Here is a 27,879-nt window from a genome sequence, read left to right as displayed (position 1 = left end):
AGATCTTGAACTTAGTAATAAATTTTAGACATTCGACGGTATTATACAGTATTCTTTATTTCATTTTTTAAAACTAACTTCGTAGGGGGAAAACATATTTTTCTATGTGTGAGTAGAGGGTGGGGGAGAGTACTCTTTGAAAACAAATACAAAGTGTCCTACATTAAATGAACATGAACCAAAATTTGACTCTCCAATCAAGCATAGAAAGAAAGAGAATCCTAGAAATATATATATAAAAAAAGAGTTATGATGTGAAAAACGAAAAAGGAGTTGCTTGACAAGGACAACGGAGATGGACAGATTGAGAAAGAGAAGTCAAAGGACGATGATGAAAATAGTAAAGGAATATTCTAGTTTTATCATGTTTAATTGAATGATTTTAAAACAATGAAATAATTTTATGAGAAATAATCCTCATTAAGATTACGTCTCCACCCTTGTCCAACAGCCCAACATTATACCATGACCTAACATGTGGTATCCAAAGTAAGTCCCCCTAGTTTATATATAGATATATATTTTTTGTGTGGCTATAAGAGCTAGTAGCTTGCCTAAACTAAAACAAAAATGTTTTTGGGGTGAGATCGTAGCATGGAATCTCACTCCAAGACAACTTATATAATACTATCATGATTTTTAGTATTTAAGATCATAATTTTTAAATTTCCATGCCGCAATTTCTTACGAATATTTCAAATAATATGGTAAAAGAATACATGAAATGAAAAGAAAAAGGAAACTTATTTATTAAAAATGATGTAGAGAAAAATCATTTAAAAAAATGGGCACACGCATTTATAATATCTTTTGTTGGCCAATATATAAATTTATTTTATAATCCGTTAATATTGTATAAATGTTAAATCCACATTCATCAATAATAACATGTGACACATGGGTGGTCCATGGCAAAAAAAAAAAAAAAAATCCTTAAGAATGATTCAAGGAGCAACTGATTAATTTTCCTTTTTAAATGAACATGTTTGAGTACCACTAAATGTGTAGCTAAGGGCTGTAAAGTAACCTGATCAAACTACTGTTATATATCCTCTAACATTTAACAAATGAATAGCTGTGATAAATTTATGAAATAAGCTTTCTTAGTCATAATCAATATATATATATATATATTTCATTTAGAAATGCCAACTTCGTGACATCGCTACAACCTTCAGAAGCAAATCCATAAAGTATGTTACCTAAGACTATTAGAAGCTTGTGATTATCAAAAATAAATTTATTTGATTATACTCTCTCTCTCTCTCTCTCTATATATATATATATATATATCATGCATTAATAACTATTAAAGAGTTTTGGTAGACGCACATAGAAGTGAGAAAGTTAAGAGACAAAAAATTCAAAATTTGGCCATGTTTAAAGAATTGTTAGGAAAGAAAATTTCAATCCTACACAAAATTATAAACAAAAGGAAAAGTAGGAAAAGAAAATGCATTGTTGTTCATCATAGTAATACTGAGAAATCAACTAAAAACGGGGGAACTATAGTAGCCAAAATATCATAATTTTATGAAAAAAATTACCTTGTACATTATTATGATCAAGATATAGCTCTTGAAGCATATCCAATTTTCCATTACCTTCTGGTATATCACCTACGAAAAAAGTTAAACGCTTAAAGATTTTGAATTCAAATTGGTCACAGATATATCTATTGAGAATATTCCCACGTATGTGAAGAAGACACAAGAAAAAAGGCTTAATCCTACAACCGTCCAAATATGATGAATCAATTTTACCAAATCTAACTTGTAGACCCTTACTTCCAATCTCGGCCCATGTATATTTATATATATGATGATATAGAACCTGAATAAACTTCTCTTTTCCTCATTCAAATTTTACATCTAAGACTATGTTTCATCTGAACTTGAAAATTTGTTTATGGAAATTATATATAATTTAGTAAATTAATAAAACATATCTACAAAGTATATGCTTATAAGACTACCAATTTTATTATGAATATTTATTGTAATTTAGATGCAAATAAAACAAACATGACAATGCTATGATTTGTTGGACACACCATACCTTCCAAGTTATTGTAACCAAGATATAACAATTGAAGCTTAGTCATTTATAGTCACAGGGGCACATGCATGAGTTAAAGCACAAACTGTCTAATTCTACTGAAAAATCACGCATTACTATACTAATGTGGATTTATAATAAAATGAAAAATTTCACTTGCCCTAAACTTATAGTCATAATGCATTCCACATCATCATTATAGAGATGATCTTTCCAAGATCCCCCCCCCCAAAGGCTGGCTATCTGGAGTGAAAAGATACTTGTAACATGTATGTTTTAACTACCACTAGGTAAAATAATATGAAAAATATTCACTCAAACCACTAAATTTACAGTGATAGCCTTTATTGTAATAATATAAAGCATACTCCCACCGATTCTTAAAGATATTTCCAACACGTTCATATATTTTAAGAAAATACTGTCACATTTTTGCTTTTTTAAAAATAAAAAGATTCCAATCATATCCTTTCTAAATAAAGGAATGATTCTAGAACAAAAACAAATAAATTTTTTGAGAAATAATCCTCCTTGGGCTTATGTCTTGATCCCAGTCCAACAGCCTAAGATTCTGCAATGACCTTACATATATATGGTGTCAAAAGTAAGTCGCTCAGTAGTTTATTTTATGTGTGTGTGTGTGTATTGTGTGACAGTAAGACCTAATAGTTTGACAAACTAAAAAATTGTTTTTGGGGTGCCAACTTTTAGAAAGAGAGAGATAAGTAGGTGTTTAACGCGAAGGTGGGAGTGGGAGAGATCATAACATGAAGCCCATTCCAAGACAAAACTTATATGACATCATAATTTTTAGTATATAAGATCATAATTTTTAAATTTCCAAGATCTAACTTTTTTATTGGGAAAATTAGTTTTCTGGTCCTTCAACTTTTAACTCAGTTTTGACTCGGTTTCCTAAGTTTAACTTGCTGTGACTCGGTCTCTCTTGTTTGCAATCAAAATAGTATTTGATATGATTGATTTTAGGGTGTGTTTGGATTAGAAATTGCAAAATTGAAGTTAGAATAAATTGTGTGACAGAAGTTAGGATAAGAATCATTGACGTTAACTAATTTGCATGCATATAATTAATTATTATCATCAATTATAATATTCTCCCTTTTATGAATATTAAAATAAAATATATCAAAATAATTATTTTAATATATTTTGAATAAAAGGCACCAAAAAAAATAAAAGTGGTAGAACCGAAAATAACTATTTTAAAATTTTCCCATGGTATTGACTCCTTCCCATCACAGCTGAAGAAAACGAAGCATAGAGATCAAAATTGAGAAGAGGGGAATAGAAAAAAGGACAAAGAGAGAGGAGTAAATGCAACTCATTGCAAAAATTACTTAATTCAAGTATTCCTTTCATCCCAATCTATAAGACACCTTTTGAGGCTTGGCATTCCAAAATATAATACACTTTGGGGAAAAAAAGGTTCCATTGCTAACGCTTTTCAATATTATCTTCTAATATATTCTCTCTTTTTAATATTCTTTCACAAATGGAGTATTTAATAAATGACTTTTTTAAATGTTTATATTTTTGTCCTAAAAAATTAAGTTTGTAAGGTGTATTTTATGAGCAAATTTGATATGTGTGATCTTATCTAAAAATTTCTTATATGTTGGGATGGAGGTAGTAGTACTTTTCTTATAACAAGTGTATATGTGTAGCTCGGTTGCTTTTCAAAGAGGGGTTGGATTATCATTTTTTTATTTTGAGTTTGAGCAGTATCCCTTAAATGATTGCCATTTTATTTAAAATAAAATTCAAGGAATCATAATTCAAAACTCATGGCTTCTAAGAGATGTTATCAAATGTAACTCCATATATACATTCATCACATACAAGCACACATTAACACACATGTAGGGAACTTTAGTTGGGTTTTAATTTATTTTGGAAATCCCATAAAAAACAACTGTTTTGGTGGTGTATCAGGATTCTCTAATATTATTTTGGTGGTGTTGAATTATTTTTTTCCGTACTTCAAGTGGTTTGTGATAAAAAGAGAGAATGAAGCCTTGAAATTTGCATAGTAAATTTTGCTTTATTTTTTTCAATTGCGTGGAATAATTAACCGCCACTTCCTATGTAACTCATTCAAAGGCATGTAGCTTTTATAAATAATTAATTCACCTACTAATGAGGGCTAGGTCTAGTGGAAGTGGCCAGCATCTCACAGTGTGGCACACTAAAGTTTGAATGCCCACTGGGGAGACTTTTACATTTAGTACCCAACTGTGCCTTAAAATATGATTGCCTTTAATAGGATGATATCTATTTACCTAATTTACTTGCATGTAAGACACAAGAGAAAGTATAGCTTATTAGAGAGGTAAGCATTTCTAAGTGGACAACTCATTTACCCACATTTCAACTGAAATTAGAATAATGCTGTCTGGAAATGATATTGAACTTAGTAATAAATAATAAATTTTAGACATTCCACGTTATTATACATTATTATTTATTTCACTTTTTAAAACTAACTTTCCACAGGAAAATAGTTCTTCTCTCTTTGTGAGTGGAGAGGGGGGAAGAGAGAGTACTTTTGACAAGTCTAAAGTGCTCTAAACTGGTTTTGTGAACTAAAGCTAAATAATTATTCTTGCATAAAATCAAAAAATTAACACGCATTCATATTATCTTTTGTTGGCCAATATATAAATTTATTTTATAAGCCTTTAATATGGTATTAACGTTGAATCCACTTTCATTAATAATAACAGGTGACATATCTAGAAAAGGTGATCCGTAGCCCCAAAAAAAAAAAAAAAACCTTAAGAATGACTCAAGGAGCAACGGATTAAATTTTCTTTTTAAAATGAACATGTTTAAGTACCACTTAATTTGTCTCAAGCGATGCGTTGAAATTGTTTGAACAATATGACAATAACACGTTATGATATATTTGTTTCATAAGATAAATATATCATAATATGCATTTATAATATCTTCGATGCTGAGGCAAGATAAATTAAAGACATGTAATTAAGTAAATAATTTTCACATTTGTAAGATGATTATTTTTTAGAGTTTCTCCCACAATATTTCTACCTATATGGCAATAAATGTGGCTCAAGTAGATTTGAGGTTGAGGGGACATATTCCAGAGCAATCATCTATAATAATATCATAAATTTTAGCAAATCAATCAATATAATATATTGGTTTGACACAAAGTATTTAGCTTTGATAAATTGATAGTCTTCGAGAATATTTATTGTGTATGGTTCAAAATTTTATTCACACTTACAACAATAAAAAATAGAAATCCTAAAAATTCTCAAAATTGGATTCCCAAATGAGAAGACGTGCTCAAGTGGGCATTACTATGATTGAAAATGACGAAAGACTTATTTTGATGCATAAATAATTATTGGAACAAGAATTCTCATGAATACAAAAACTTATAATAAAAAAGGTGAAAGTGAAAATGAAAATTAAAAGTTGCTCGTTAGAACATCATAATTTGAAGAAAAATGAACTTAGATGCTCCAAAAGAGAAGACATCACAACCACCAGTGTCATTAAAGTTAACAATAAGTCATGAAATTGTAATGTAATAACCAGTAGAGTTATCAAAATTGTCTGCGGTGATATCCAATAAACCATGTGAAAAGGGGAAAAAAGTGCGGTTGTACCACTCCGCACTTTTTTTCTGAACCTCTTCAATCAATTTATATAGAATGAACATGAACTAAAGAATTAATCTCATACAAAATGATTATATAGAAGCAAAGTTTTATGCACCACACTGATATATAATGATAGCGTTTATTGATGTATTAAAATTTAAATTGGTAAAATGGAGTTCTATATTTTGTATTTTTTAAATACTTGTTTACCATTTAAATGGAACAAGTGAGATAAAGGCTTTATATTTTATTAGTGATGTTGATATTAATATTGTCACTCAATAAGTACATGTCAAAAGTAATTGCATTTTGACCAGAAAGTCAATGTTATTCGTGAGATTAGAAAAAAAAAAAAAATTGGTGGCAAAGTTATAATTGTATTTGTCAGAAAATGACAGCTCTGCATTCGCTTTCCTCTCTACCCTTTGTGGGGTGTGTGTGTTGGTATGCCTCGCATGCCCATTCCTTCATATTCATGGCTTCTCTTTTTCACATATTATTGGTAAAATGCCACATTATAAGTTTTTAACTAAAAAGGCTAGAAACTAATAGCCTCAGGTTGCAAGCTAGATTGAATCTACCACCTCTGACTTATAGGAAAGCTGACTTGCCCCTAGACTATAAGGCCATTGGCACCACTTTAAGATTTTACTTTGTAAAATCTTATTTTGTTTTTAGTTCCTTTAATTCAATCCTAAAATTTATATTTCTTTTACTTATTTTATTTAAAAATTAATTTTTTATTTTTTTTTGGCTACTCACATGTATACTTCTATAGGAGGCTATCATATTCGAGGCACTGTTGGGCACCTCTCCCACCATTAATTTAAAAATATATATATATATATATTAAGAGGGACCATGAAAAAATTTGACATGAAAAAAATAATAGGAAGAAGAATATCAAATACTTTCAACTTCAAGTGGAGCTTTCTAAGAAATTTATTGTGTTATGGTTCATAAACTCCAGATGAAAGGAACAAAATCTAAGAAAAACAGTGTAGTTGTTTATGAAAAAATTGAAAGTAACGCATTATGAGTTGTTGGAAGTATGGTTAAATTTTCAGTGTTAGTTAAAATCAAAATTACATTGACGCTTGGGATTAAAGAAAAGTATAAATCACTAAAAATTTTCATTGGATGTCAACATAATATATATGCTTTTTTTAAAAGAAAAACATAGATATGACGGAAAGTTTGTTGCTCCATAAATATAGCTTTTCTAGATCAAGAAGGCCACATCCAAAATCTGATGTAAGGTTACCTTATAAAGAATTATTTTGAAGTGCCAACACTCGCAAAGTTGATATTTTAAGAATTTCCAACGGAATAGATCCCCTCAATTTGTTATTTCCCAATGCAAGCCGCTCAAGCCTATAAAGATTGCCTATTTCTGCAGGTATTGTACCTGAAAGCAAAAGTATTGTTTTAGGTTTAGGGAAAGTTAGTTTAAGTTAATACTAAAATTAAGAAAAAAGAAAATATAAATATGTATTAACTAGACAAATAAATGATACTCACCTTAATGTTGGGTCAATAATATGATCCAACTGAATTTTAGGTTTGCTTCATAGATTAACATGTCAGGGTTTTTTATATTTGTTTTCAATCCCAAAATATATATAAAGTGCAGTTAAAATATAGTGTTTAAAATAAAAATATATTTTTATTTTTTAGAGTTCACCAAACAAATATAGTTTTAAAAAAAATTGTAATGACAGGTCTACATCTTCTGTTAGTTTTAAATGCAATGTTGGTCATACTAGTATTGCATAGAAAAGCATATGAAAAGCAATGCATGTGCAGAAATAATAGCTTGCACATCATAATTTGAAGAAATTGGAATTTATTCGTATCAACATAATCGCATAATTTAGTTTCCAATGCCTCTTGGTATATGACAAAAGAATTAACAATTAAAGACATACGGTTTTGAATATATAGTTATTGAAAATGTAGTTTTAAATATAGTTAATCAAGGCCATTGCTCAGCCAGACATCATCTTTCAAGTTGATAATTTTTTATTTAATTTAAAAAATCCTCCGCTTTTTATGAAATATTTAATGGAATGTGCTTACAAAAATATGATGTTTGTAATTATTCACACAAAATGTGAAAAGAAAAAAAATTAGTGATACACTTATAATTTGTTGATTATTGTTAAAATTTTCTAAATAAAAATATAACCCATGACACATGGAAGTGGATCTCCTCTGTAGTGCCAATTGCAAGCAATTTTTTCTTTTTTGGTTCTATATGCATTCAACGTTACACATTCTTAATACGATACCACAAGCTACATGCAGCAAGAAAAAAATAATAAAACAAAACGGATCATAGAAAATAGATACTTTTCCTATATAACATACAAGTTGAAAGCTAAACTAATTTTTTTTTAATATTATACTTGTTTATTTCAACACTTAATTGTCGAACAATAAGAAAACGATGGCTTTTTGGGTTATGTATATAGTCTTTAATCTTTCAATATATATTTCATTGAGCACATAGACGCAAAAATATTTAAGACTGAATGGTGATGGTCCACACAGGTTCTTCACAAATATTTTATTTTACTTCATATGATGTATATCAGATTCGAAAGATAAGTCGTAGTTATATTGACAATACAAAAAAACCAACGGAAAATGTTTGCTGGAGAATGGAGATAGATAACTATAAAGTTGTGCTTGTTTTGTGTCGAACATTACTAGAAGATACAAGAAAATATTGAAGGACTTAAAAAATGTCTAGGAAGCACAGCGAAATAGATAGGATAATATTGAAGAATAAAAGAGTGCATAAAGGCTTGAGGAATAAGATTTTTAAATTATACAAAACTCCAAGTAAAATATATAAGAGTTTAAAAAATATATAAAAATCATAAAAAACTTGGATGAGTCACACCTATTTTATAGGATTTAAATAACGAAAGCAGAATATTTTATAGATTTGTAATCTAGTATCTAGTTATATAAATTTTTTCAAACTGCATTTGCACTATAATATTTTTAATATTGTGTACGAAAAGAGAAGAATGGTGCAGTGGGGGGTTAAAATGAATTATGGTGTTAAACTGCATTTAAATTTTGATATTTTCTAAGCCTTTTGATACAGCCAAAAGGCTTAATAAGATTAAGAAATTTCAAAACAAACAGTTCCTTGTGACATCGCCAGTTTTTTTTTTTTTTAAGGAATATAATGCATCTTGCAACATAGCAAAAAAAAAATGTACTAACAAAAAAAATTTAGGCTTGCTTATGCATAAAATATTTTATCAAACGAAAAATGAAGAGCACTTATTATTTGTTCTTTTGGCTAAGAGCACTTATTATTTGTTGAAGGCATACCTTCCATGTTAGTTTGGAAAAGATCCAACTCTTCTAGCATTTTCAAGTTTTCGAAGCTCCTTGGAATATTTCCTGCAACATAACAGTTAAAAGAAATATATATATTGAAAATGAGATTCGAAGCATATAAAAAAAATGTATCAGGATTCTCTAAAGTTATTTTGGTGGTGTTGAATTTTTTTTTTGTTTGTATTTCAAGTGGGAAGTGACAAAAAGAGAGAATGAAGCCTTAAAATTTGGATGATAAATTTCACTTAATTTTTTTTCAAATGCATAGGACATTTAACTGCTACTTCCCATGTAATTCATAGAAATGATTGTGAAGAACCTGTGTCACAGTTATTTTTTTTAGTAGGGTTTATATGTTGAAAGAACAATATTCTATAAATGTGTAACTTAGTATCTATCATGTATATTATATGAAAAATATCCATTATCTATTTATTTTTTGACATCTGTTTAGTTATATTTGTTAAACTGCATTTATAGTATGATAAGATACTAGGATTGTGTAAGGTAGAATATGTATAGAAGGGGTGAGAAAATGGTTCACATTTTAATAGTCAAATTTAATTTAGAAAGCTTCTTATGTATCCAAGCTTAAGTTGTCAATTTCACACATCACAGTCTGCTTTGAACTATCTTTGGAATAAGGAACAAACAAAAACGACCTAAAGAAATGTAATTAATGTTGGTTTTGTTGCTACACAAAAAATATGTGAACTTGAAAATTTGTTTATAGAAATTATATATAATTCAGTAAACTGTTAAAACTTATCTACAAAGTATAGATTTGTAAGATTGCATATTTTATTAGGAATATTTCTTGTAATTTAGATGCAAACAAAACAAACATAACAATGCTATGATTTGTTGGATATACCATACCTTCCAAATTATTGTGATAGAGATATAAAAATTGAAGCTTAGTCAAGTTTCCAATTCCTTTTGGTATATGGCCTGAAAGAAGATGGACATTTATAGACATAAGGGACACTTGCAAGAGTTAAAGCACAAATTGAATAATTCTATTGAAAACTTACACATCGCTCACTTTACAAATGTGGATGTATAATAAAATGATGGTGCATAAAATAATTGAAAATTTTCTGAAATGACCCTAAATATTAAATTAAATTAAATTAAATTAAATTTTCTTCCAATTGATATTTTATTTAAATTAGTTTTATAATAAGTGAAGAGTGATTGTTTAAGTGAAACTTATACTAGTAACTTTTTTTAAGGTTTAGAGCTCAAATTCTATTGAGCAAAAGTTTAATTTTGTTTTGTGTCCTTTCTTGTAATTTTTCTCGTGCCTTTCTTGTAATTTTCCCAAATTATTTTTGGTTCAGATTTTGTTCTTCTTAACGCGTAAAGAGCAGAGCATCATTTTCATTTCTTTCTCTTCACCGACATGAACTCTGTCTCTCTATTTCTCTTCGATCTTTCTAGCGAGCTCACACTATTGTGCCTCTAGTCATCATTCTTCCTTCATTCTTCCTCCTTCCGCCAGCGTCCTCTTCAATCTCCAACGCTACAGGTTCGGTCTCACCTCTTTGCTCTGTAATTTTCGTTGATGTAGAGTGAGTTGTGTGGGCTTCATCTTCCCTTTCTCCTCATCTGCTGCCCGTGAATCTGTTAGTGGTCTTTAACTCCCTTCTTTGCAGCTGCGCTTTTACCGACAGTGTGTTGAAAACGTGAGATTTCTTCCTCCGTCATCATCCCCTGTCTCTTTTCGGATATGTGGTCGAGAGAGCTGCTTTGTTGTGCGCCCTCAGTCTTCATCTCTTCATCCTTTCTCAGCTGTAAGTATCACAGGGGTTTATGTGGTGAGCTCAGTCTCTCCTCTTCCTCTAGCTTCCTACGTTGTTCTTCATTTTCTAATTCTGGTTGTCGAGAATTTTTATGGATATTGAGGTGCTGTTTGGCTTATGTTGGGTGTTACTTTATTTTGATATTGAGCTGAATCTGGGTTGTAGAATTGAATACTTGAAGTTGTTAGAAGATTTGAATGTTGATTTCATGATTTAGCTCATGGTGGAAACTCAAGATATTTGTGAAAATGCTTGAAAGAATGTTGTTAAATTGGCATAATATAGCTTTGAAGGATCACATGTACAGTGACTTGAGCTATTGCTTGAGATTTTAAAATAGCAAAGGAGGAGAAAGAATTAATTTTATGCTTGTATAGTACTTTATTAAGTCTAAATGAAAGATAAGAATAGTTGATATGGTCTATTATGATTTATGATTGAAGATGTGTTACAAAGAGGCATAAGGATGAATTAAGATTTGTCAAATGGTTTAATTGACTCAAGTATAATTAGAATTCAAATGAAGATAGTGCTCTCTTAATTACTACTTGCAAATTGATTATTGGTATATTGTGAAGCATGAAGTTGCATATGATTTGGTTTATATTATGTTTTAAAGTATTTGAACATAAGAGTTGGTAGAAATATGATTATTTAATTTTCATAATAGGACATAGAGGAACTATAAATGTTACTTGATGGAATATAAGTCTTTACATACAATTTGTAAATTTGAACTACACATGGGAATCTTGTAGCACCTAACGTGAAATTGTTAAACTACATGATAATTAAGATTTTTGTTAAGTTTGAAATAAGAGTTGACTTAATTATTATAGTTGAATATTGCTAAGCATTGTTGAACTACTTGATAAAAGTTATTGGAGGGTTCAGTTAGAGTTTAAGGGGTTAATGAGAAATTTAGAAAGTTATTGAAGAGCTTGAATGTTAATTTTACTTGCCTATGTTAAAAAAAAGGAAAATCATAATGATACAAGGATTACTGGTTTATGTGCTAGATCATTTGCGGTATCACTAAAGTAAATGAGAACTTGAGGAGGTCAAACTGTAAAATTCCTGGAAACCCTCAGGTGAGTGGGTAGCGTTCCGGATAAATTTCTAATAGTGTGTTTATAAAATTCCTTTATTTAAATTTTACTATTATTTCTTTATAATTGTATAAATATCCTTATTAATCCTATTTTTCTACTAATTGTCTTACTGACGAAAATGTTTTGATCTTATTAATAATTTATATTGTTGATAAGTAATGATTTAAAAGGATATATAATAAATGGTATTATTTCTCAAAAGTAGTTTAATTACTTAATTCTATTTTGATATAAAAATGTTTATGCAATGATTCGTGTATGGAGGAAGTGAAATTAAATTTGGGCAATGGAAAGAGATAGTTGAATAGTGTTTGAAAGTGAAAGTTTTGAAATTGTTTTTCTTGCTCCATACACGCTTGATTTACTGAGGGGGACTGAATTCAGAACGCTGGATGCTAACGGCAGTTCCGTTAGCCCTTGGTGCGCCATGGTACACTTAGCTAGCAGGGTGTTTATAGGATGTGCTAGCCCCGTGCGATGGCCAACGCACGTGGAACGGAGGGACGGTGATTTGTGAGCATCACACTCATGCTTGTTTTCGTGGGCTTCATGCCTGAGCTTAATTCGTGGCTCCTGCCGCGCTTGCTTCGTGGCGTTCAACCATGCTTGATTGGTTACTTACCCTTGGGACTGTATGTCCACGCTTGATTGGTTATTTGCCCTTGTAAACAGTGTGTCCGTGCTTGTTATTCGTTCTGATAAAGCCTTCCTAGGTTTAAATTAAATTTTATCATTTTTAGATTGGTTCTCCAAAGGCATTTTATCTAATTACACTATTATTGAAATTTTTTTATGAGCAGTACAATTTTTAATACACTTATGTGATTCTATTAGCATTGTTAAACTTCATGGTTATGTTATTGAGAAAACTTGTTATTTATTGCTAATTAAACGTATGTTTAATTATTTCATTCAATTGTTTTCCAATTAAGTTTATTAGTCACTATCTTCATAAATTCCTATTATTTATTTATAATTTTGATTGGAACACTACTCACCAAAAATTATTTGGTCTCAGATATTGTAGCTAAACCTGCGCCTCTTGTGGACTATTGAGGAACCCTATTGTTTTTTGGAAGGAGGAAGTGCATTGTGAATATCCCTTTTTGGTAAAATTTTGTATTATGTAATTGTACGTTAGTGCTCTACATGTACAATAGTTAGATCTTAGTTTTATTTTATTGATATATAATCTACTGGTGTGGAGCTAAGCTCTTTTACTAAATTGGTTGACAGGTTTTGTTAAAAAAAAAAATTTGGGAGGTCTAATTTATAGGGGAGACTTTGTCAAAATTTCTACAGAATATTTAATTTTTTTTAACTATATAATTATATATATAAATTAGTTATCGATATTTTAGCTTAACCTCGTATAATTAAGGCTTATGGAATGTGAGTTTATCTCACATTCCGTGCCAGTCATACCCTTAGTACTGGGGTGTGACATTTTCTTTTTCCCTAAACCTGTATTCATAATGCATTCCACATCATCATTATGCAAATGATCTTTCTTAGAATCCCCCGACTACTACTAGTTAAAATAATGTGAATAAAATTCACTCAAACCACTAAATTTATAGTGATAGCCTTTAATGTAATAATAAAAATCATTCTCCCACCGATTCTTAAAGATAATTCCAACATTTTCACATATTTGAAGAAACATTTTCACATATTTTAATAAAATACTATTACATCGTTAACTTTGTTAAAAGTCCAAAGATTGTAGTTTTATCACTTTTAATTAATGGAATGATTCTATAACAGAGAAATAATTTTTAGAGAAACAATCCTCATTGGGCTTATGTCTTTATCCCAGTCGAGCAGCCAAATATTATACCATGACCTCACATGTGGTACCCAAAGTACCATCTAAGCTCGTATTTTTATATTTTTCGAACATGTCCAAAATTTCATTAAAAATATCTCCTTTTATATGATGAAGAAAAAAAATCAGAAATATAGTTCTTTCGGAGGATTCAAAGAAAACCATTGAAAAAAAAAAACGATACTAACAAATATATAGACTATTGAGTTGTTGATTATTTTTTTTGAAAATACATTAAATAAAATGGGGTAAATGAATGTTGCACAAGAACATGAAGTGGCATGCATATTTATTGGTTGAATTCACGGTGAGAGAGCATACTGTCAACAACTCTTAATTTTGAAATCTCAACCATGACTAATTTCTTCAAGAATATTTATCGGCATTATGATTCAATAATACAAAATGAAAGAAACAAGGAAAAGCATAACGCTGATAAATTGGTCCCTGTAGTTCTATCCTGTTTTGTTATTAGTCTATGTACTTTGTTTTTATTGCTCTAGGTCGTTATAGTTTTTTAATCTACAATATTAGTCCCTCTATTTTTAAATATGCCTAGATGGATGACTATGTGGCACTAAAGATGGTCCCTATAGTATTAAATCTTGTGTTGAATGTTAAAATAAGAAAGAAAGAGACAAAGCAATCACTAAATACAAAGCAACAAATATCAACTGGAAAAAAACTAAAACAGTGCTTGACTACACAAAAACAAAAAAAACTTCATGATCAACATGAACAAAAATTTTACAATCACCGGCTTCAAAATCAGGAAAAATAAAAATAAAATAGGGTATCTTGATATGGTGAATGAAACCAAAGTAAAGGTGAAGAAACGAGTTCAGAATTTGTAAAAATGAATAGAACAAAACTTAACCTCTATTGACGAGTTGTGAAATAATGTTTGTTATACGCTAGATAATTTAATACCATTAGTGCTACATTATCATCCATCTATGTATTAAAATATAGGGGGACAAAAAATTATAAACTTGAAATACTGTAGGGACCAAGAACAGCAGAAAAAAAGTACATGTTTAAATAACAAAACCCGCAAAAACTATAGTTTAGAAAAAAACAAAATATAAGAAAAGGAACATAGTTTTTCGGATGATGCAGAGAAAGCCATTTGAAAAATATGACAGTAATGCATTGTGAGTTGTCGGAAACAACTTATTATTGTTTTCAGAAAATTGTTATTTGCGTTGATGTGTAAAAACATTGCATTTGGATCCTTTGTTAGTTTTGATTTATGCAAAGGCACATTGTTTAGCTTTGGATAGTATGACTTATCTTAGATTCCATGTAGCATGCGTGTGAACATCTAGTTTAAATGCAATGTTGCTCATAGTATTGCATAGAAAAGCATATGAAAAGCATTGCGTGCGCACACAAAATACTTAGCATATCATAATTTGATGAAATTTGAATTTATTTGCACAAGATATATAAGAAGAATTAATTTTCCAATGCCTCTTGTTATATGAAAGAAGGATTAACACTTAAAGACATTCGGTTTTGAATGTATAGTTAATTAAAATGTAGTTTTTAATAAATTAAAGTACATAAAATTTCAATATACTAGTTGGAGGATAGTCTTGTCTTTGGCATGCATATCTGCTATATATTATGTTTTTATTTAATAAATTATCCGTTATATATATTATAAGGCCAATGCTAAGAAAGGCATCATCTTTTGAGTTCATAATTTTTTATTTAATTTAAAAAATCCTACACTTCTCAAAAAAATATTTCATGGAATGTGCTTACAAAAATATGATGCATGTTTGTAATTATTCACAAAAATTTTGAAAAGCAAAAAAAAAAAATTAGTCACATAATTTGTTGATTACTGTCCAAATTTTTGAAACAAAAATATAACCCATGACACGTGGAAGTGGATCCCCTCCTACTGTGCCAATTGCACTCAATTTATTTCTTTTTTTCTTTCTTTTCGTTCTTTTTTTTTTTTGTTCTATATGCACTCAACGTTATAGACTCTTAATATAATACCATAAACTACATGCAGCTAGAAAAAAAATGCTTAAAAGAATGGCTTTTAGTTATATATATAGTTTTTAATCTTTCAATATATATTTTTTTGAGCTTCACTTAGATTTAAAAATATTTAAGATTGAATGGTGATGGTCCACACAGGTTCTTCACAATTATTTTATTTTACTTCACATTATGTATATCGCATTGGAAAGATGCGTCGTATTTATATTGACAATACATAAAAACCAACAAAAAATGTCTGTTGGAGAATGGAGATAGATGTTGGCCAAAAAAAAAAAAACAACAACAGAGAGAGGGAACGGAGATAGATAACTATTCTTAAAAAAAAAGAAAAAGTTGTGCTTGTTTTGCGTCGAACATTAACAAAAGATACAGGAACTGTTGAAGGATTAAAAAAATGTCTAGGAAGCTGAATAAAATATATAAAAACTATTAAAAATAAAAAAGTGTATAAAGGCTTGTGGAGAAATATCTTCTATACATTTTCAGATTATATAAAAATATATTTAAAACATATAAAAATTTTAAAATATATATAAAAATATATAAATCTTGGATAAGTCACATCTTTTTTATAGGATTTAAATACTGAAAGTACAATATTTTATGGATTTGTAATCTAGTATCTCGTTATATTAATTTTTTCAAACTGCTTGATAAAAGTTTAAAAATTTAAAAACAAACAGCGCCTTGTAGCATTACCTATTTTTATTTAGGAATTCATCTTGCAATATAGCAACAAAACAAAATGTACTAACACAATTATATGATTGTTTATGCATAAAATATCTTATCAAAGGAAAAATTAAGAGCACTTATTATCTGTTCTTTCAGCCAACAGCAGTTATTATTTGTTCAAAGCATACCTTCCAAGTTATTTTGAGAAAGATCCAACGCTTCTAGCATTGTCAAGTTTTCAACACTTCTTGGAATATTTCCTGCAACATATCAATTAAGAAAACATATTGCACATGAGCTTTGAAGCATAAAAAAATGTATCAGGATTCTCTAATATTAATTTGGCGGTGCTTTTTTTCGTATTTCAAGTGGGAAGTGATAAAAAGAGAGAATGAAGCCTTGAAATTTGCGTAGTAAATTTTGCTTTATTTTTTTCAAATGCATGGAACATTTAACCGCTGCTTCCTATGTAATTCCTTCAAAGGCATATAGTTTTTATAAATAATTAATTTACCTACTAATGAGGGCTAGGTCTAGTGGAAGTGGCTAGCACCTCACAGTGCGGCAAACTAAAGTTTGAATACCCACTAGTGAGGTTCTTACATTTAATGCCTAACTGTGCCTGAAAATATGATTGCCTCCAATAGAAGAATATCTATAAGAAATAAAAGAAGAACTAATTTACCTAACTTTCTTACACTTGAGACACAAGAGAAAGTATAGCTTATTAGAGAGGCAAGCATTTATAAGTGGACAACTCATTTACCCACATTCAACTGAAATTAGAATAATGCTATCTGGAAATGACATTGAACTTAATAATAAATAATAAATTTTAGACATTCCACGTTATTATACAGTATTTTTTATTTCACTTTTTAAAACTAACTTTCTAGAGGAAAATAGTACTTCTCTCTTTGTGAATGGAGAGGGGGGAAGAGAGAGTACTCTTGACAAGTCTAAAGTACTCTAAACTGGTTTTGTGAACTAAAGCTAAATAATTATTCTTGCATAAAAACAAAAAATTAACACGCATTTTTATTATCTTTTGTTGGCCAATATATAAATTTATTTTATAAGCCTTTAATGGGGTATTAACGTTGAATCTACTTTCATTAATAATAACAGGTGACACATCTAGAAAAGGTGATCCGTAGCCCCAAAAAAAAAAAAAAAAAAACCTTAAGAATGACTCAAGGAGCAACGGATTAAATTTTCTTTTTAAAATGAACATGTTTAAGTACCACTTAATTTGTCTCAAGCGATGCGTTGAAATTGTTTGAACAATATGACAATAACACGTTATGATATATTTGTTTCATAAGATAAATATATCATAATATGCATTTATAATATCTTCGATGCTGAGGCAAGATAAACTAAAGACATGTAATTAAGTATATAATTTTCACATTTGTAAGATGATTATTTTTTAGAGTTTCTCCCACAATATTTCTACCTATATGGCAATAAATGTGGCTCAAGTAGATTTGAGGTTGAGGGGACAATATTCCAGAGCAATCATCTATAATAATATCATAAATTTTAGCAAATCAATCAATATAATATATTGGTTTGACACAAAGTATTTAGCTTTGATAAATTGATAGTCTTCGAGAATATTTATTGTGTATGGTTCAAAATTTTATTCACACTTACAACAATAAAAAATAGAAATCCTAAAAATTCTCAAAATTGGATTCCCAAATGAGAAGACGTGCTCAAGTGGGCATTACTATGATTGAAAATGACGAAAGACTTATTTTGATGCATAAATAATTATTGGAACAAGAATTCTCATGAATACAAAAACTTATAATAAAAAAGGTGAAAGTGAAAATGAAAATTAAAAGTTGCTCGTTAGAACATCATAATTTGAAGAAAAATGAACTTAGATGCTCCATCAGAGAAGACATCACATGCAGCCACCAGTGTCATAAAATTTAACAATAACTAAAGACATGAATTCGTAATGTAATAACCAGTAGTGTTATCAAAATTGTTTGCGATGATATACAATAAACCATGTGAAAAGGAGAAAAAAGTGTGGTTGTAACACTGCACTTTTTTGCTGAACCTCTTCAATAAATTTGTATAGACAGAACGTGAACTAAAGAATTAATCTCATAGAAAATGATTATATAGGAACAAAGTTTTATGCACTACACTGATATGTGATGATAGTATTTATTGCTATATCAAAATATCAATTGGTAAATGGAGTTCTATATTTTCTATTTTTTATTACTCATTTACCATTTAAATGGAACAGCTGAGATAAAGGCAAATTTAAAATTGTTAGTCAATAAGTTCATTTGAACTCTAATATATTAATTAATTTTATTTTGACCAGAAAGTCAATGTTATTCATGAGATTAGAAAACAAAATTTGGTGGCAAATTTATAGTTGTATTTGTCAGAAAAGGATGGCTCTTCATTAGCTTTTCTCTCTGGCCTTTGGGGGGGATGTTGTATCCCTCTCCTGCCCATTCCTTCATGTTCATGGCTTCTCTTTTTCATATATTATTAGTCAAATACGACTTTAAGTTTTTCTAACTTACAAGGCTAGATACTAATAGCTTGAGGTTACAAGCTAGATTGAATCTGCCACCGCCGGCTTACAGACAAGCTGACTTACCACTAGGCTACAAGGCCATTGGCACGACTTTAAGTTTTTACTTTGTACAATCTTATTTTGTTATTAATTCCTGTAATTCATTCCTAAAATTTATATTTCTTTTATTTATTTTATTTAAAAATTAATATTTTATTTTTTTGGATACCCACAGTTATATTGTATTGGAGGTTATCATGTTCGAGGCTCTATTGGGCACTTTTCTCACCATTGGCAGTGATAGTTAAGATGTTAAGTTTGTGGATACAATACAATATATAATTGTAAAGATACAAGCAACATGTTAAGATGATACAATATATAACTCTATGAGATAGATTCCCCCACCCCTACCCCAATATAAGTTTGTGGAGTTAATTGAATCAACATATAAGTTTTTAATGTCATAAGTTAAAAATATACTCATTTATATATATATATATATCTTTAAAGTTAACTAAGATTGTCATTATGTTTGAAGCAATAAAAAATTATAAATGAATTTAACTAAAACAAGAGAGAAATTTTTTGACACAGCTTTACCACACTATTATTCTTATATTTTTTTTTTGTCAAAAATGGTTTTCCAAACATGTAAAAACGTTCTTGAGGCCTTTTTTGATCTGCATCAGCAACATTTAATCAAATGATAGTCAAGGCATTATTCTTACACTTAATTGATTTTTTCTTGGAAATAAATGTAATGATTGGCAGGTAAAAAAAATTTTTCTAGAAAGAAATTGAAAAATGTATCTATCTCAGTCATGCATAATTTCTTGCAATGCGCATGGTACTTGGAAAAAAAAAACTCATTTTAGTCCTGCAATTGCATGGTAAGATACGGTAAAAATAAAAATGAGGAGCACTTAAAAAAAAACAATTAAAGACAGGTAGTTATATTGACAATACATAAAAACCAACAAAAAGTGTCTGTTGGAAATGGAGATAGATAACTACATTTAAAAAAACGAAAAAAACTATATTGTTTTACATGAAATTTACTAAAGGATACTCCCTCCTTCTCAAATTATAAGACAGCTTTGGAGGAATTTTGTGTCCCAAAATATAAAACAATTTGAAAAAAATAAGGTTTTACTAATAATACTTTTCTGATATTGCCCTTTAAATGAAGAGAGAATTGAAATGATATTATAGCAATGATTAAATACATAGAGATATTTGTGAAAGTTTATAGTTTTGTTTTGAAAAAGTGTTTGTAAAGTGTCATTATTATGTTTTATTTTCTCTCCGCTGTGAGTTATTCTCTCTCCATTTCGTGATGGCTTGGTGAGATCCTTAGAGTGATCTTCTGGCAGCGAGATTTTCTGTACGTTGTTAAGTTTCTTTGAGGGACCAGTGAATCTCTGTATGGGTTTGTTTGTGTGGTAGTGTGCTTGTGTAGTGATTGGGGTGAGGACGCATGGAGGTTGGATAGAGTAGCAGGGGAAAGAACAAAGGAAAAGAGATGGTACTAGATTTGATGCAAAAAAAGATAGATACAAGGAAGGCTTTGGTTGGAAAAATTATTACTGAAAAAAATCTGAATATGGGGACGATTATCTCCATGATAAAAAAAGGATGGAATGTAGAGTAGGAGGTCAAAATTCATGATGTTGAGAAGACTGTGCATGCATTCTGTTCTGGTTTGATCGTGTGAAGGACTATACGAGAATTCTTAAACATCACCCATGGTCAATTCAGGGACATCTGCTTAGTTTGTAGTTATGGAAAGATTTCATGGTGTAAAAAGAAGTTGATTTTTCATTGTGTCCTTTTTAGGTGCAATTCCATGGCTTACCATTAGAGGCGATGGATAGAAAAAATGCCATTGCCTTGGGCAATGCAGTGGGGGAGGTGGTCACGATAGAAAATCTGATGATGCGAAAAAGCCTTACAAGAACTTTTATCCGTGTTAGAGTTCTTATTAATATTACTCAACTATTAGTGCCTAGGTTCTGGACTCCTTGACCTGGACAAGACCTGATATGGATAACGGTAAAGTATGAAAGGCTGCAATTGTTCTGTTACCAGTGCGGGCGTTTTGGTCACAATGCAAAAGGATGTGGATTTGTAGAGGATACTATGGAAGATGAGTCGGATAAAGAAGAGTTTGGGCTCTAGCTAAGTACAACTAATATGAGGACTATGCAGTGTTGGTATGCCGTGAAGGGTGGCCAGAAGTACTAGCGAAGGGGATGAAACCACCACCAGAAATGTACCACCATCGTATGAGTGTTGGGAAGGAGAGTGCTGGGTATGGAAAGAAAGGAAGTTATGGCAAAAATGGTGGATCCAAAGCGAAAAATAGGGGCGATGTTGTGAATAAGAAGAGAAATGAAAGGGCAGAAAATTTGCCTGTAAGTTATGGGCAAAATAGGCAGAATAGTGAGCGGATGCGAAGAAGTGGGGATATGAAGGAGAAGGGGGATTTTTTATTTTTTTAGATAATGAATCATGTGAGGGGAAGGGTGGTGGATCTCATAGTAAGGCTCCTAGTGGACTTGTTGGGAACAAGGCCCAAATTATTGTTGAAGTTATGGAGGAAGTGACAGGTAAGGAAATGGGCCTACAAACCAATTCCCAACAAAACTATTTTGTTGAAATGCTATATGAAGAAAACATGAATCTGGTTGATGAATGGGGTAAATGAAAGCTGCAGAAGGACATCAAGTAGCAATATTATATGTGTATGTGTGTATTGGTTGTATTCGCGATGAGAGAGCATATTGTCAAGAGCTCTTAATTTTGAAATCTCAATTTTGACTAATTTCTTTAAAAATATTTATCGGTGTTATGGTTCAAAAATAGTGGATGAATGAAAAAAGGAAAAGCATAACACCGATAAATTGGTCCCCTCTATTTTTAAATATTCCTAGAAGGATGACTATGTCGCACCAATGATGGTCCCTATAGTATTAAATCTTGTGTTGAATGTTAAAATAAGAAAGAAAGAGACAAAACAATTACAAAATATAGAGTATCGAAGACCAACTGGAAAAAACTGAAATTATGCTCGGCTACACAAAGACAAAATAAAATTCAACATGAAGGTTAACAAAAAAAAAAAAAATCAATCAATGGCGTGATGTGGTGAACGAAACCAAAGTAGAGATGAAGAGACAAGTTCAAAATCTATAAAAATGAACAGAATAAAACCTAACCTCTATTTGACGAGCAGTGAAATAACACTTGCTATATATATGACAGATAATTTAAAACCATTAGTGCTATATTATCATCCCTCTATGTATATTTAAAAATAGAATGACTAAAATTATAGACAGGAAAAACTATAGGGACCTAGAACAATTGGAGAAAAGCACAAGGTTCAATAATAAAATCTGCTAAAACTATAGGCACCAATGTTGTATTTTTGAAAGAAACAAAATATGAGAAAAGCAATGGAGTTGTTTCTGATGATGTAGCGAAAACCATTTGAAAAATATGACGGCAATGCGTTATGAGTTGTCAGAAGCAACTTATTATTGTTTTTAGAAAATTGTTACTAGCATTGACGTATGAAAACATTGCATCTGGATCCTCTGTTAGTTTTGATTTATATAAAGGCACACTATTTAGCATTGGATAGTATGATTAATCTTAGATTCCATGTAATACACACGTGAACTTCTAGTTTAAATGCAATGTTGCTCATAGTAATGCATAGAAAAGCATATGAAAAGCAATGCACGCGCACCCAGAATAGTTAGCACATCATAATTAGATGAAATTGGAATTTATTTGCATCAAGGAAAGTATAATTAAGTTTCCAATGACTCTTGGTATATGAAAGAAGGATTACCACTTAAAGATATACGGTTTTGAATGTAGTCAATTACAATGTAGTTTTTTAAGAAATTAAAGTACATGAAAATTGACTATCAAAGATGGAGCATAGTCTTGTCTTTGGTATGTATATCCACTATATATTATAATTTTTTTGATAAATTATCTGCTATATATTATAAGGCCAATGCTCCGCTAGGCATCATCTTTTAAGTTTATAAATTTTTATTTAATTTCAAAAATCCTCCTCTTCTCATAAAATATTTCATGGAATGTTCTTACAAAAATATGATATTCGTAATTATTAACAAAAAATGTGACAAGGAAAAAAATAGTCATATACTTATAATTTGTTGATTACTGTCTAAATTTTCAAAAAAAAATATACCCATGACACGTGGAAGTAGATCCCCTCCTACAATGCCCGATAGCACACAATTTTTTTTTTTTTTACCTTTCTGGTTTTATAGGCATTCAACGTTACACACTCTTAATATGATATCACATACTACATACAGCCAGAAAAAAATAAAAAACTAAATAGATCATAAAAAATAGATAATACAAGATGAATACTAAACTAATTCTTTTAATATCATACTTATTTATTTCAATGCGTAATGATCTGACAAAAAAGAAAAGGATGGCTTTTTGGGTTATGTATATAGGCTTTAATCTTTCAATATATATTTTATTGAGCTTTACATATATTCAAAAATATTTAAGACTGAATGGTGATGGTCCACACAGGTTCTTCACAATTATTTTATTTTACTTCACATGATGTATATCATATTGGAAAGATAAATCATAATTATATTGACAATACATAAAAAACGAACAAAAAATGTCTGTTGAAGAATGTAGACAACTATTTTTCAAAAAGAGAAAAAGTTGTGCTCGTTTTGTGTTGAACATTACTAAAAGACACAAGAAAAATACTGAAGGATTATGAAAATATCTAGGATGCTCAATAAAATATATAGAGAAATATTAAAGAATAAAAATGTATATAACGGCTTGTGGAGCAATATTTTCTATATATTTTTAGATTATATAAAAATCCAAGTAAAACATATAAAATTTAAAAATATATATAAAAATTATTCACAACTTGAATGAGTCATACCTATGTTATAGATTTGTAATCTAGTATATAGTTATATTAATTTCTTCAAACTGCATTTACACTATGATAATTTTATAATATTGTGTACCAAAAGAGCAAAAAAATTGTGCAGTGGCGATTTAAAATAAATTATGGTGTTAAACTGCATTTATACTATGATATTTCGTAAGGCTTTTGATATAGCCAAAAAGCTTAATAAAATTAAGACATTAGCCACACATCAATTTTTTTTTTAAGGAATATAATGCATCTTGCAATATAGCAACAAAACAAAATGTACTAACAAAAAAACTGTATGATTGCTTTTGCATAAAATATTGCATTAAACGAAAAATGAAGAGCACTAATATAATGCATCTTGCAATATAGAAACAAAACAAAATGTACTAACAAAAAAACTGTATGATTGCTTTTGCATAAAATATTGCATCAAAGGAAAAATGAAGAGAACTTATTGTTTGTTGAAAGCATAGCTTCGAAGAAAACATATTGAACATAAGCTTCAAAGCATTAAAAAAAAAAGTATCAGAATTCTCTAATGTTAATTGGTGGTGTTGAATTATTTTTGTTTGTATTTCAAGTGAGAAGTGATACAAAGAGAGAATGAAGACTTGAAATATGGGTAATAAATTTCGCTTTATTTTTTTCAAATGCACAGAACATTTAACTGCTACTCCCTACGTAATTCACAGGATAATGCTTTCTAGTAAGATCTTGAACTTAGTAATAAATTTTAGACATTCGACGGTATTATACAGTATTCTTTATTTCATTTTTTAAAACTTTGTAGAGGGAAAACATATTTTTATATGTGTGAGTAGAGGGTGGGGGAGAGTACTCTTTGAAAACAAATACAAAGCAAATTATACAAAGTGTGCTACATTAAATGAACATGAACCAAAATTTGACTCTCCAATCAAGCATAGAAAGAAAGAGAATCCTAGAAATATAAAAGAAAAAAAAAAGAGTTATGATGTGAAAAACGAAAAAGGAGTTGCTCCACAAGGACAACGGAGATGGACAGATTGAGAAAGAGAAGTCAAAGGACGATGGTGAAAATAGTAAAGGAAGATTCTAGTTTTATCATGTTTAACTGAATGATTTTAAAACAATGAAATAATTTTATGAGAAATAATCCTCATTAAGCTTACGTCTCCACCCTTGTCCAACAGCCCAACATTATACCATGACCTAACATGTGGTATCCAAAGTAAGTCCCTCTAGTTTATATATATATATATATTGTGTGACTATAAGAGCTAGTAGCTTGCCTAAACTAAAACAAAAATGTTTTTGGGGTGAGATCGTAGCATGGAATCTCACTCCAAGACAACTTATATAATATTATCATGATTTTTAGCATCTAAGATCATAATTTTTAAATTTCCATGCCACATTTTCTTACGAATATTTCAAATAATATGGTAAAAGAATACATGAAATGAAAAAAAAGGAAAGTTATTTATTAAAAATGATGTAGAGAAAAATCATTTAAAAAAATGGGCAGACGCATTTATAATATCTTTTGTTGGCCAATATATAAATTTATTTTATAATCCGTTAATATTGTATAAATGTTAAACCCACATTCATCAATAATAACATGTGTCACATGGGTGATCCATGGCAAAAAAAAAAAATCCTTAAGAATGATTCAAGGAGCAACTGATTAATTTTCCTTTTTAAATGAACATGTTTGAGTACCACTAAATGTGTAGCTAAGGGCTCTAAAGTAAAATGATCAAACTACTGTTACATATCCTCTAACATTTAACAAATGAATAGCTGTGATAAATTTATGAAATAAGCTTTCTTAGTCATAATCAATATATATATATATATATATTCATTTAGAAATGCCAACTTCGTGACATCGCTACAACCTTCAGAAGAAAATCCATAAAGTATGTTACCTAAGACTATTAGAAGCTTGTGATTATCAAAAATAAATTTATTTGATTATACTCTCTCTCTCTCTCTCTATATATATATATATATATCATGCATTAATAACTATTAAAGAGTTTTGGTAGACGCACATAGAAGTGAGAAAGTTAAGAGACAAAAAATTCAAAATTTGGCCATGTTTAAAGAATTGTTAGGAAAGAAAATTTCAATCCTACACAAAATTATAAACAAAAGGAAAAGTAGGAAAAGAAAATGCATTGTTGTTCATCATAGTAATACTGAGAAATCAACTAAAAACGGGGGAACTATAGTAGCCAAAATATCATAATTTTATGAAAAAAATTACCTTGTACATTATTATGATCAAGATATAGCTCTTGAAGCATATCCAATTTTCCATTACCTTCTGGTATATCACCTACGAAAAAATTTAACGCTTAAAGATTTTGAATTCAAATTGGTCACAGATATATCTATTGAGAATATTCCCACGTATGTGAAGAAGACACAAGAAAAAAGGCTTAATCCTACAACTGTCCAAATATGATGAATCAATTTTACCAAATCTAACTTGTAGACCCTTACTTCCAATCTCGGCCCTTGTACATTTATATATATGATGATATAGAACCTGAATAAACTTCTCTTTTCCTCATTCAGAATTTACATCTAAGACTATGTTTCATCTAAACTTGAAAATTTGTTTATAGAAATTATATATAATTTAGTAAATTAATAAAACATATCTACAAAGTATATGCTTATAAGACTACCAATTTTATTATGAATATTTATTGTAATTTAGATGCAAATAAAACAAAAATGACAATGCTATGATTTGTTGGACACACCATACCTTCCAAGTTATTGTAACCAAGATATAATAATTGAAGCTTAGTCATTTATAGTCACAGGGGCACATGCATGAGTTAAAGCACAAAATGTCTAATTCTATTGAAAAATTACACATTACTATACTAATGTGAATTTGTAATAAAATGAAAATTTTCACTTGCCCTAAACTTATAGTCATAATGCATTCCACATCATCATTATAGAGATGATCTTTCCAAGATCCCCCCCCAAAGGCTGGCTATCTGGAGTGAAAAGATACTTGTAACATGTATGTTTTAACTACCACTAGGTAAAATAATATGAAAAATATTCACTCAAACCACTAAATTTACAGTGATAGCCTTTATTGTAATAATATAAAACATACTCCCACCGATTCTTAAAGATATTTCCAACATGTTCATATATTTTAAGAAAATACTGTTACATTTTCGCTTTTTTAAAAAATAAAAAGATTCCAGTATTATCCTTTCTAAATAAAGGAATGATTCTAGAACAAAAACAAATAAAGTTTTTGAGAAATAATCCTCCTTGGGCTTATGTCTCGAACCCAGTCCAACAGCCTAAGATTCTTCGATGACCCAACATATATATGGTATCAAAAGTAAGTCGCTCAGTAGTTTATTTTATGTCTGTTTTTGTATTGTGTGACAGTAAGACCTAATAGTTTGAGAAACTAAAAAATTGTTTTTGGGGTGCCAACTTTTAGAAAGAGAGAGATAAGTAGGTGTTTAACGCAAAGGTGGGACTGGGAGAGATCATAAAATGGCCCATTCCAAGACAAAACTTATATGACATTATAATTTTTAGTATATAAGATCATAATTTTAAAATTTCCAAGATCTAACTTTCTTGTTGGGAAAATTAGTTTTCTGGTCCTTCAACTTTTAATTCAGTTATGACTCGGTCTCCTAAGTTTAACTTGCTGTGGCTTAGTCTCTCAAGTTTGCAATCAAAATAGTATTTGATATGATTGATTTTAGGGTCTGTTTGGATTAGAAATTGCAAAATTGAAGTTAGAATAAATTGAGTGACAGAAGTTAGGATCGGAATCACTGACGTTAACTAATTTGC

Source organism: Prosopis cineraria, unplaced genomic scaffold (genome assembly GCF_029017545.1).
Source record: "Prosopis cineraria cultivar Desert tree isolate PC_DT_omini unplaced genomic scaffold, ASM2901754v1 PC6, whole genome shotgun sequence".
Taxonomy (NCBI): domain Eukaryota; kingdom Viridiplantae; phylum Streptophyta; class Magnoliopsida; order Fabales; family Fabaceae; genus Prosopis; species Prosopis cineraria.
Note: the sequence above shows the minus strand (reverse complement) of the source record.